The following is a 12,424-nucleotide window of genomic DNA, read 5'->3' on the forward strand; positions in this document are numbered from 1 at the left end:
TCTAGCATGGAAATGAAGAGGACAGCCAAAGTTTATTTACACTTAAATAGAAATTTGAGGAAAATAAATTGAGTTTGCTTTTATTTTTACCAGTACATGAGGAAACAAAGTTGGGTGAATTTTCTCTTCAACTGTGATCTGACTAAGAAAACACTACAAAATAAAGACATAAGCATCAAATACAAAGCCTTTTGGAAGTAAGTACGCAGAATTTATCAGTGCAAAACACTTTAGAAGTACTAAGAACTTTTTTTTTAATTGTGTATCAGTTAGCTATTGCCCAAACAATGCTGCATAACAACCAACCATGATAGCTATTGACACAGAACACTAAGCATTTGTTCTCATGGTTTTATGAATCAGTGGGAGGGGTACTGTTTCACATACTAGACTGAATCTGCTCCATGTGTCTCTCATTATCCTTGAAGCACTGAGCTGCCCAGGGCATGTTCACCTCACAGATACTCAAAAGTATAACTTCCACCCTATTCTATTAGCCAAAGCAAGGAGTTTTGCCAAGCTCAAAGTCAAGTAGCAGGGAAGTACACTACATCCATGGCATGAGGATCCTGAGCCAAAAAATTCAAATCACATTTGTTGCAAAGTTACAGACACACACACACAAACCTCTGGGAAAATGGTCCAGTGACAGAGATCAAGATGAACATGAGATACAAAACCAAACTTCTAACAAAACATTTGTCATAATGATGATGCTTTCAATTTCCTTTTCGTCTACATGTATATTTTCACTTGTAATTCTAATAGTTGACATCAACTTACTCTCCTTACTGATAAAAAATCTAAGCCAATTTTCTTTCTAAACTTAACAAATTTTATAATGGCTCTAGAATATGGAGAACTGAGCTTCTTTGAGAAGCCTTCTCCATATACTGGAAGGTTTGAGAGTACCATTTCTGCATCTCACAAGTAAACTCTTAAATTGGGTTCTACCAAGTTATTGTCGTCAACCATAGAGGTGAATTTCACCTCCATGGAGTTTGAAACTAAATGAGGAATGAAGGAAGCAGCCCAGCATTTCGACACCATCTTAACTCAATAAACTCATAACAGGCTCTCAAAAAAGTTAATTACTAAACATATTTTTGAACTCACCTACTCAGAGAATATTTTCCATCTGCAATATCAACAGTCTCGGTATAAGGTTTCATCGTTTATCACCATAATTATTACAAATAGTTTCTTAAAATATAACTTGAATCAGACAGAAATATTGATAAAGCTCTGTGTTGGTAAAGAAACAAGCACTCTTCCGCGCTGCTGGCGAGGGAGCAAATGCACGCAAGTTTTTGGAAAGCCGTCTGGCAATGTGTATCAGTTACCTGGGATGTGAAAATGTCCTATCTTTTAACCTAGGAATTCCAATTCTAGAAATTTATCTAAAATAATTAGCTAAATACAAAGTAAGTCATACATAGAATGTTTCATCATTTATAACAAAAAAGTTGAATCTACTTAAACTCTCTTCAATGGGAAATTTGTTCAATAAGTAACAGTGTTTCTGTACCATGGAATATCAAGTAATTATAAAAAAGGCAAAACTAATCATGTTAATATACTCAAGCCACATTATTGACTGAAAAATAGCAGGTTAAATACCGGAATATTGTATATAATACTTATATATACATTTATATATACAAGGTCTGTCCAGAAGGTATCCAGCCATGAAATATGAAAAATAGAGACATTTACTGAAAAAGATACAAGAAACATTGTACATAGGACAATGACGCCTCAGTCCCCTTCAAAATAGGCACCTTGGGACCTCACACAGTTCTTCCGGTCACCATCAGCGCCCCATCATATTGTCCTGAATCTCATCAATGGCCTGAAATCTCTTTCCTTTCAAAGGTAATTTTAGTTTTAGGAAAAGCCAGAAGTCACAGGGCACCAAATCTGGGCTGCAGGGGGGCTGAATCACCTGAATAATTTGATGTTTCACCAAAAAACCCTTCATGAGATGTGATGCATGAGTGGGCGTGTTGTCGTGATGAAGCTGCCAATCACCAGTTTCCCATAGCTGCGGCCTTCTGAATCATCCAAATAGCTTCTGCAGAGGAATGTTCAAGGTTCATGCAAAATTTGATGCAGATTCATTGCTCTACTCACTTAATCATTTTGAGTGTGACAGCCACACAGTACACATGCTCATTCAACAGTGTCTCCCACCCCACTGACTAGTACAGTGAAGTCATCCTTGTTCACACATGCGCATTCCAGTCCACCCTCCTTGACTGCCAGGTACCACCAATCTCACGCAAACCGTTCTCATTATGTTAACAATGGCTGGACTTTTTCTGGACAGACCTCATACATATAAATTCTAAATGTGCTTGCTTATGGATGTGTGAAAAACTATGTATCAAATTGTTAACAGTAATTATCTCTAGGAAGGGTTGATCTGGTGTAGTGAGGGAATAGTTACTGTTGACTCGGTAACGTAAACAACATATTTCATATACTGTATGTAGCATATACTGTATTCTTACAATAAAGCTAGATAAAATACTAAGAAAATCATAGGAAAGAGAAGAACATACATTTACAGTATTTACTGGAAAAAATCTATATATAAGTGGACTCACACAGTTCAAACCTGTGTTTTTCCAGGGTCAACTGTATTTCCAACATACAAATACAAGACATACACTACCTCAAGAGCATTGATAATCAGAAAAACATAGCCAAATTGTTAGGAAATAATGAGTTTTCAACATTACTTTTATTTTTAATATATTTAATTGTTAAATTCACAAAATTTTAGTAACAGCACCTTTAGTAACTGGCACACAAAATTCCTGCAAATTTCGATTGGCTCTCATGAGCTGGTAAAGCTGGCTGTAGCACACTGCTGGTCCAACGTGAAGTGCAGAGGTCTGGGCTGGGACATCAAGTGTACAGGCAGTAGTCAAACTGGCATACGAGTGGAATTCCCCCGGGAAGAATATATTTAATAAGATAGTAAGAGAAGGCAGTGAGGATGAAACCGTGGAGGAAACCCACATTTAAAGGGCAGGCAGTAAATAGTGAGGATGGGGAGATGATGAGGAAAAGCCAGAGAGGAAGTAAAAATGGAGGCTGCAGAGGCCGATGAGGGGCACCCAGGGAGAAGAGTGATGTAAGAAAGAGGGCGTGGTCAATGGTATGGAATGATACCAAGAGGCAACGACAAAGAATGAAAATTATCTATTCATTTAAGAGATCATTGGTTCATTCATTCAACATTTATAGAGAATTTTTGCTGAGCACTCTGGAGAGGTTGGAAATATAGTTAATTAGAGTGGAACGTTTTGGCCTTACTTTAAGCTGAGGTTCAAAACACATTCCAAATAAGGTGCTAACCCACCTAAACAGAGTTTGCTAAGTAAGCAGCTGCTAAGACTTTTTCCCAACCAAACCTTGAGGGCATAAAGGGAGTAACATTAAAGCGATGTAATTAGATGAGATGAAATACAGTATATTTAGTTCAACCTAGGAGGTAGTATTTCTTTCCGAAGATAATTTTAGATCTGACTTTCCAAATAAGAAGTGATATAACATGGCTTATCCTTTTCAGCCTGAATTTTCATATATCTTCCTTGCTCTGCTATGTCAAACTTATTGATACATCAGCCCAAATGAGAGTGTCCAGGTCCCACACATGCTTACTAAGGTGCTCTTGCTACCTATTTTTCATAGGAGAGAAATTATTACTAATAATTACATATGCCAGGCCAGAAGCCCTTCACCCCTCATGTGAAGAAACTGGCTACTAGATGAAGTTGGAAATCCTTAGAAGGTTTAAAATGTTGATAAAGGAAACAGGATTAACAGGCAGCTTGATTGAACATGGCTGAGTGAATATTATACAGTAAGGAGAGCCACTCGAAATGTAACAATGTGTGGGAAGGGTGGCACAGAGGGAGGGAGAAGAGACACTGGGAAACAGGAGGAGCATTGCGCAATATAAGGGGCATGAAGCCAAGATCATGAGATGTGCAGAGGGGAGGCCGAAGAAGTTCATGATGGGAGGTCATTATATGTATCACACAGTTGGCTACATTGATGAAAGACCAAAATAGCACATATTTTTCCCAGCAAGTTGTAGAATCCTTCCTAATAGTTTTGCTCTGGGCACAGAACAGAGGACAACAGAGACCAAAATAGAGGAATGTTGTAATGTTGTCGTTCTTTCGTCTGCACTCCCATACAAAATTCACTCCCCCAAGGCGACTTTTTTTTATTAACAAAGGGAAATAGTACAAAGTTAGCTGGCTATGCTTACTATTTTTAACCATAAAATTATTGCAGTGCTTTAATTTATTAATAAATCACCAGTATGACCAGGCAAACTACCCCTGGCTTACTTAAATATGAAATCTATTCTTCTATTATACAGATTCAGTATAGACATTTACACAGGCTCACAATCCCTTATCCGCAACTCCTAGGACCAGCTATGTGCATATACAGTATGTGACAGGACACCTCCAAGGGAAGCTGAGTCAGATAAAGACAGACTATAAATAACCTCAGCATAGGTCAGGCCAGATTTTGCAGCCCGATGACCTCAGGATAGGTCAGGATTATAGAATTGTGGAGAAGATATGGTGAACCTGTGTTTAAAGTGACTAATCCATTTGTTTTTTTACTTCATTTACAATATATAAATCCTAAATTTCTGCATGCATCCTAATTCATAACCAACATTCCCTATATGCTTTCTTCCAACCAAAATTCACAGAACTTTCCTCATACACTGGGTATCATTCTAGGCATTGAATGGCCAGCAAGACAAAAACAAAGTCCCGACCTTCCTACCTTTGGGCACTGAGGAAACTCGTAAATGAGCTGCTGGTGATTAAAGACTTGTTTTGATTCCTAAACCTGGTCATGGCTCCTAAAAGGGCCAGAGACCACATCTTATGTCACATCCATTTATATTATTTCATTTTAATGTACAATGTAAGAAGTTCATGAGGTTTGCTATACAGTTCTTTTATGGTACACCTTTAAAACTCGGAATGTACCATATAAATTTGGAGTGTACCATATAAATATATCTCATATTTATAGTCTTTTTCTTCTTTCTCTTTCTAGAATAGCTTACTTGTGTTTTAATATTTTATTTTTGATCAACTTATACCTTTTACTTATTCAAAAAAGACGTGATTCTTTTTGGTAATGTTCTTTGTTATTTCATTAATTTATTCTATTAACTGTATTATTGCGTTCAAATCCTTCCTTATTGTTTTATCTACACTTAATTTTGACTCATCAACATTCCCGTTAAATTTATTTTCCATCTTTTCTGTTTTTATATAAAAGCATTTAATACTATTAATTTACTTCTAAGAACTGTTATATCAGCATCTCACAATTTTTGATGAGAACTTTTATTGTAGTTTAGTTCTAATTTCTTAAAATTTCCACTGATTTTCTCTTTAACCTCATTATTTATTAATAAATGTATTAATAAATTTAGTATTTTTTAACCTCAGTAGCATGTTACTGTTGTCAGAGAAAGTTCTTTATATAACAGTGATTCTTTAAATCGTGATCAGACTTTTGTAAGTTAGTATAAGGTTAATTTTGGAAACATCACTTGTACTTGAAATAACGTATACTATCATGTATAGAAAACTTTTTAAATTGCTTTTATCCATTAGATTTTCTGCATCAAGTCTATGCACTACGGTAGCCACTGACCAGATGTGGCTACCGAGCACTTGAAACGTGACGAATGAACTGTATGAAATAACTAGATTTCTAAGACTTACAATAAAAAAAAAGAACGTATACTACCTCACAAATTTTCTAAATATTGGCACAGCACTTTATATATAGTGGGTTAAGTAAAATATATTAAAAGTTACCATTTCTAATTTCAATGTAGCCTCTAAACTTTAAATCACGTACAGGGCTGGCGTTATACTTTCATTAGAATGGTTCTATACTCTGAACTGAGTTTGTGCTGGAAGTAGCTTGAAATTCTTTCACTATGGTTTTCACTTTACATTTTTGCTTGTAATTCTCAATTTTTGCTTTTGTATTCTAAATTATTATATCATAAATGGCTTTTCTACTTATTACTTAGGATCCTCCTGTTTCGTTATTGCTTTTGCTTTAAATTCTTTGATATTAATATACCTGCATCTATTTTCTACCTTTGTTATACTTTTAGTAATCTCTTAATTAGCTGTTTCCTCTCAATTTAATGTATTTTAATAAATAAGTTTAATCTGTTTACATTTACTGTAACTACTGACATATCTAGATATAATTCTATCATCTTTTTTTGTGATTTATTCCACTTTTTCTTCCTCCCTTCCTTTCCTTGGATTCTTACATTTTCTCTACATCTTCTCCCTTTTCCCTCTCCCTCCCTTTTCTGGCTCTAAATTTCTGATTTGCATTTATTTTTTTAATGTTGACCCTTTCACTTTTATACTAACACTTTTATTACTCTTACAGCTTCACCTAAAAATTTCCCAAAGTCTAACACTTCTCAGTCTATTCTCCTGACCATGAAAGTCCCTTAGCATGCTTTACTGACTCACCATGCCCCCTCACTTGTTTCTCATCGCATCCACCACCTATCAATGCTGCGTAACAAAGAACTCAAAAAGCAGTGACATCCTACAATAAGCATGCATTTTGGCTTCAGAGCCTGCAGTCTAGCTCACCTAGATTAGACTGTATTGCTTACGCACCTGTGGTCAACTGGCTGGTTGGCTCGGAGGCTCTACTGACCGTCACCGGAAGTCAGCTGGTGTCAATTGTGCTGATGTGGTTCTGCCTCATATGCCTCAATTCCTTCAGCAGGTTAGCCTGGGCAGTTTTCCATGGCGAAGGCAGAGGTACAGAGTAGAGTCAGTGTTTTTGTAAGATTCTATTGTGAGTCCCATCTGCTAACATCCCACTGGCCAAAGCAAGTCACATAGCCAAACTCAGAATCAAGGGGCAGCAAAGTTAACTCTGCCTCTTCAGTGAAAGAAACTGCAGTCATTTGGCAAAAGGTATGAACTCAGGGAGAGGTACAGAATTGAGGTTATGATGCAATCAACCTATCAGTTTTACTTTTTTTTTGCACCCAAATAAGTGACGTTTACTATAAATTTTATGTGACAGATTTTATGTAATCTCTCTTCTTTTATGCATCCTACACCTTCTTCTGGATATTTATTTTTGCTGAAATACATCTTTGGGTAACAAACTCTCCTGGTCTTTGCAAATCTGAAAACTTTATTTTGACCTCACTGTATAGTTTAGCTGGTGTAACATTTATATTAACTTATTTTCCCTCAGTACTTCAATCCCCTTTCAATCCTCCTGTCTAAATTTTATTTCATTATAGGTAATGTACCTTTTCTCTCAGGTAGTTAAATTTTAGATTTCTTTCTGAATACCATCATAATGTATCTGGAAATGATATCACTTTGCTTTGCCCTGATTGAATTCAGTGTGAATTGACAGTCGAGTATTCATAGATTCAATTGTGGAAAACTCTCAGCTTTTCTTTCTATCATTTTTAATGTATTGCTTTTTCTACCAATCCTCCTTTTCCTTCTGGAGCTACCTTATTAAAACTCTGCATTCACTTCCGTATCTGTTAAATGTTCGTATTTTTTGAAAATCTCTTTGTTCCTTTGTACTTCGTTATGAGACAATCTCTTACACTACCATCTAATTCACAAATTTCTTTAACTGTCCCGCCTATGTTTCTGCCAATTGGGCTTGTTGCAACAGCTGTTCTTCACATGTAAGATTTCTCAGTAATTTTTATACCTGTTTTACTTCTCCATGTTTTTGTTATTTCATATCCACTTGAGGATCTATGTGAATTAATTGATTCCCTGAGCATCCTAAATATTCCTAATTTTATTATTAGCAGCACACTCTAACCAACTGAGCTAACCGGCCGCCCAACATTCATAATTTTAAATGTCAGACTGTGGAAATACATGTTCTGTCAAGTGATTTTGTTGACATATTTTAAAATTTTAGTTTGTGGGCTTAAATTAGGTGGTTTTGCTGTCTTCTTTTTTTCCCTCTCTCTTCCCCATCCTTTTTTTCCCTTCTGTACTTCCCCTTGTACCCCTGGACCCATATATCGAGTCCAGAACCAAATCTTTGAGAACTTCTTCCCTACAATGGTTATTTTAGAAATATTGTAAACCTATAAATACCAAACTTCAGAATACCTTGGTTCAGCCCCAGATCAAGAGGCATTTCCTAGCATCATTATCTTTAGCTTTCTCAAAACAAGGTCCTAGGTAGTGGTAATCAGGAACAAGCTTTTTTAAGCCTCAGTGGGAACAGTCGGGTAGAGCTACATTCTAGACTCTGACTTCAAGCAGTAAACCTGGCCCCGATATCCAATCTTATATAATATTTTTAGTTTCTACTACATTTTAGAAGCCAATTTCTCAGGTACCACTGCCAGCTTCTAGACTCAGAACCTGGAAGGCCCATGCTTTCAGCCTCACTCACCAATTTATTTTTTGCTCCATTTTTGTTGCATAGAGACGCTCAACCTTGTTTGAGGCTAGCTCTCTTTGGCTTGGTTCACTTTTATTTTATCTAGTAGCAGTAGCATGTGTTTCGAGAGGGTACATCAGAGCATAAAATAGTGGCCTTCTTGATCAGAAGTCAACATGGAATGCTCACACACACACCCCAAAACAAACCAGAAAGCCCCATACGCATCCCTTCTGGCCTTAAGTGACCAGCCTCCTTGCCCATTTTCTATTTCCAAAGAAAATTCCAAGTCAAAAATGAAACTTTTAGTGATAGCAATAATTAAACATAGCTCACATCTCACTGGCTGAACTAGTCTGTCATTATCTTCCAACAGACTATTGCAAATTATAGTACAAAGCCATTTAATATAGGTAGATTTTATTTCAAAAAACCAAAGAGTTAGGTGTTATTGACTTGCAGCTTGCAATTCAATTCTTTGAAAATCCAGTTATAACTTATTAAAATTCAAAATGCTTTTGGGGGGGGTATGGAGGATGGATGACTTTCAGAATAGCCTGAGAATCGTGAATAAAGAAAAACATTGCTGTGTTTATTTAGAGAGTATTACCCCTCGGAACCAGCGTCTGCACTAATGCATTTTACATTAGCGTGCCGCATCAGGAAATCCTGACTTTTTGGTGCCAAGGGGGTAATTAATATCAGTTCATGTTTTCAAAATGGTTGTGTTTATGTGGGAATGAGGACTGAGCAATAACATGTAGAGCTGGAAGTACGAAAGCTTGCTGTGAAGAGAAATCTTGGGAAAGAATGGAATACTGAAATTACTGAAGAGAAAATAGGACTTCCATGGACAGACTGATATCTGTACTGAATAGAAGCCACAGTCACACTTCCTTGCTCTTAATTTATTAATACTAAGCATTAACAGAAATAATTCCCTAGTACAGTCATATTAATAGAATATAAACTCCGTGATAGCTATAAACAGTATTTTGAACCACTGATATCAGTTCTGAAAATTTTTTAAAAATTGATGTGTATTAAATAATATATGAAAAACAATCATTATTCCAAAATGCCCTTCCATAGCTAATATAGATACTCTTCCAGTAGATATAAAATTCTTTATATTGACCTAGGCTGAATAAAAGCCACTATACGTGTAAAGTCAAATGCTTTTAGTACACCTTTTTTTTCCCCACCAAAAAGAAAAGTTGGCAGGGAACTAGAATCAAAGTACAAACTTCTTAGTGTGAAAGTCAGAAAACTAAGGAAACAGCAAGAAAGCAAATGAGAAAAATTCCAAAGAACAAATTAAAGTGATAGGAACCAAAATAGAGTTATAAACCTAAAAGATTTTATGAAGTCCTACCTAACGTAATTCTCAAAAGGAGTACTTAGAAAACATGCTACTTATAAAATTTTTAACTATACAGATGACAAAAAGATGATAAATACTAAGTATATTTTTACCAATTTTTTAAATGAACTAAATTGTTACTAAATACAGTAGCCAATTTATTCAAGTGATGGAAAAGGATGCTCTTACAGGAAAATAAAGAATTTTGTCCTACTTCATTAGTCAGGAATATGAACTGAATGATTATGAAGTACATTACACATACAATACACTAACTTGTCATCCCTAAAAACTATGACTCTATACAGAATACAGCATAGGGTAGTATGAACTGGCTCTCCACTACGTGACCCTTAACAATAGAGTACGGGCTTTGCTGCTGTAACACAGAAGACCTTAATAAGAAGTGCTATTTCTTGTCATGTCAAAGTCCAAGCTGACAGGCAGCACAAGACTGGACTTCACGAAGCAATTCAAGGGACTTTTGAGATTACACTGCCATTCTCTAGAAAATTTTTCCAATCTAGAAGGCCAAAGTTCACCACTAGTATATCGTGTTCCAGCCCTTGGTAAACAGAAAATGAAGCACACTTTTAAGGATGTGATCTAGTAGCTGCACACATCACTCTAGCTCATATCTCACTGGCTGAACTTACAGTCACATCACCACATATTTTACAGCAAAAGAGGCTATAAAATGTAGTCACTAGGTAGGTAGCCAGGTGCCCACCCAAAACTTGGGAGATTATTTTCAAGAGAGGGTAATATTGGGGAATAATCAGTATTTCCTAACAGACTAAAAGCAATGAAAATCTCTCAAGATATTCAGGATTGTTTTACTCATCTATTTCAGCTTCAAATAATTATTTTTAATGTACTGTTTCATGAGAAACCTCACAGTATATTATCACAGTAAAAGATTACAGCCTTTACAAACACAAATGTATCACTCACATACCTAAGTTCTTAAAAACTATGGCTCCCTATAGGAAAAAAAGATAAAATTAAAAGGTACATACACATTTATCCACATATCGACACAACCATGTAACACACATGCACATATACATGCATGTATATGTATACACATGCATGTGTATGGTTTTGTGTATATAATATCCACTTACGATTCTCAAGTTTCCCAGGCAGCACAATAAATTACAGGATCACACAATCTTAGGCTTTTATTGAATTAATACAAAGTATCTTGCATTGTCTATTTCTGAAACTTAAGAGTTCTAAATGATAAAATGATTTATTATTGATTTAATTTTTTGGTGGTAATCAAATTGAGATATTTTGGGGCAGATATGGAGATATTTAGTAGCGTTCAAAAAATTAAAGAGCTTGAAACCTTCAACAAACAATAATCTCCAATGTGTTCTAGTCATTCTATATAAAATTACATTTCACTAATTCTCTATTAAGAAGCCAGTCATTGTTTATACCCTTTGCAGATAATTCTCACCTATTAAAAAACACTTTGCTAGAGGGACAAGAGTCACAACTTTATGTCAATTAAATGAAGTTGTACTTAAATGAATCCAACTAGTCTTTGAAGTAGCATGAATAAAACATGCTTTAACTATAATTAATGTTCAAAATAAACAGAATAAGGTGACATCTCAAATCATTGGTTTATTCAATAAATGATATAACAAGTGACTATGTGCGAGGTCTATCAGAAAAATCCAGCCATTGTTAATATAACAAGAATGGTCTGCATCACATTGATGTAACCTGGCAGCCAAGGAAAGTGGACTGGAATGTGTATGCGTGAAAATGACAACTTCACTGTAGTTTTAGTGGGGGTGGGAAGACGCCGTTGAGTAAGCATGTGAACTGTGTGGCCATCACATTCAAAATGACTGAATGAGTAAAGCGACGAATCTGCATCAAATTCTGCATTAAGCTTGAACATTCCTCCACAGAAACTATTCAGATGATACAGAAGGCCACAGCTATGAGCAACTGGTGATTGGCAGCTTCATCATGACAACACACCCAGTCATGCATCACGTCTTTTGCAGAGTTTTTTGGTGAAACATTGTATCACCCAGGCACTCAGCTCCCCTGCAGCCCAGATTTGACGCCATGAGACTTCTGGCTTTGCCCAAAACTAAAATCACCTTTGAAAGGAAAGAGATTTCAGACCATCAGTGAAATTCAGGAAAATACGATGCGGCAGCAGATGGAGATTGGGAAAACTGGTGAGGTCTCAAGGTGACTACTTTGAAGGGGACTGAGGCGTCATTGTCATATGGACAATACTTATTGTATCTTGTATCTTCTTCAATAAATCTCTCTATGTTTCATATTACATGGCTGGATACCTTCTGGACAGACCTGGTATATTGGCTTCTGTGTGTAAACTGTAGTTGGAAGAAATATATCAAACCTTTAAATTATTGTTATCTTTAAGAAATAAAATTATGGAGAATGTTCGCTTTCTGTATAATCTATTTTTACTAATGTCTTAACTATTTAACATGAATGACTATTAAAATAAAACACAGTGATTAATTCATTCAATTTCTCAGTTGGCTTCTTATTCACTGTTAACACTGAAAATACAAA

This window comes from Desmodus rotundus, chromosome 10, assembly GCF_022682495.2.
Source record: "Desmodus rotundus isolate HL8 chromosome 10, HLdesRot8A.1, whole genome shotgun sequence".
In the NCBI taxonomy this organism is placed as follows: domain Eukaryota; kingdom Metazoa; phylum Chordata; class Mammalia; order Chiroptera; family Phyllostomidae; genus Desmodus; species Desmodus rotundus.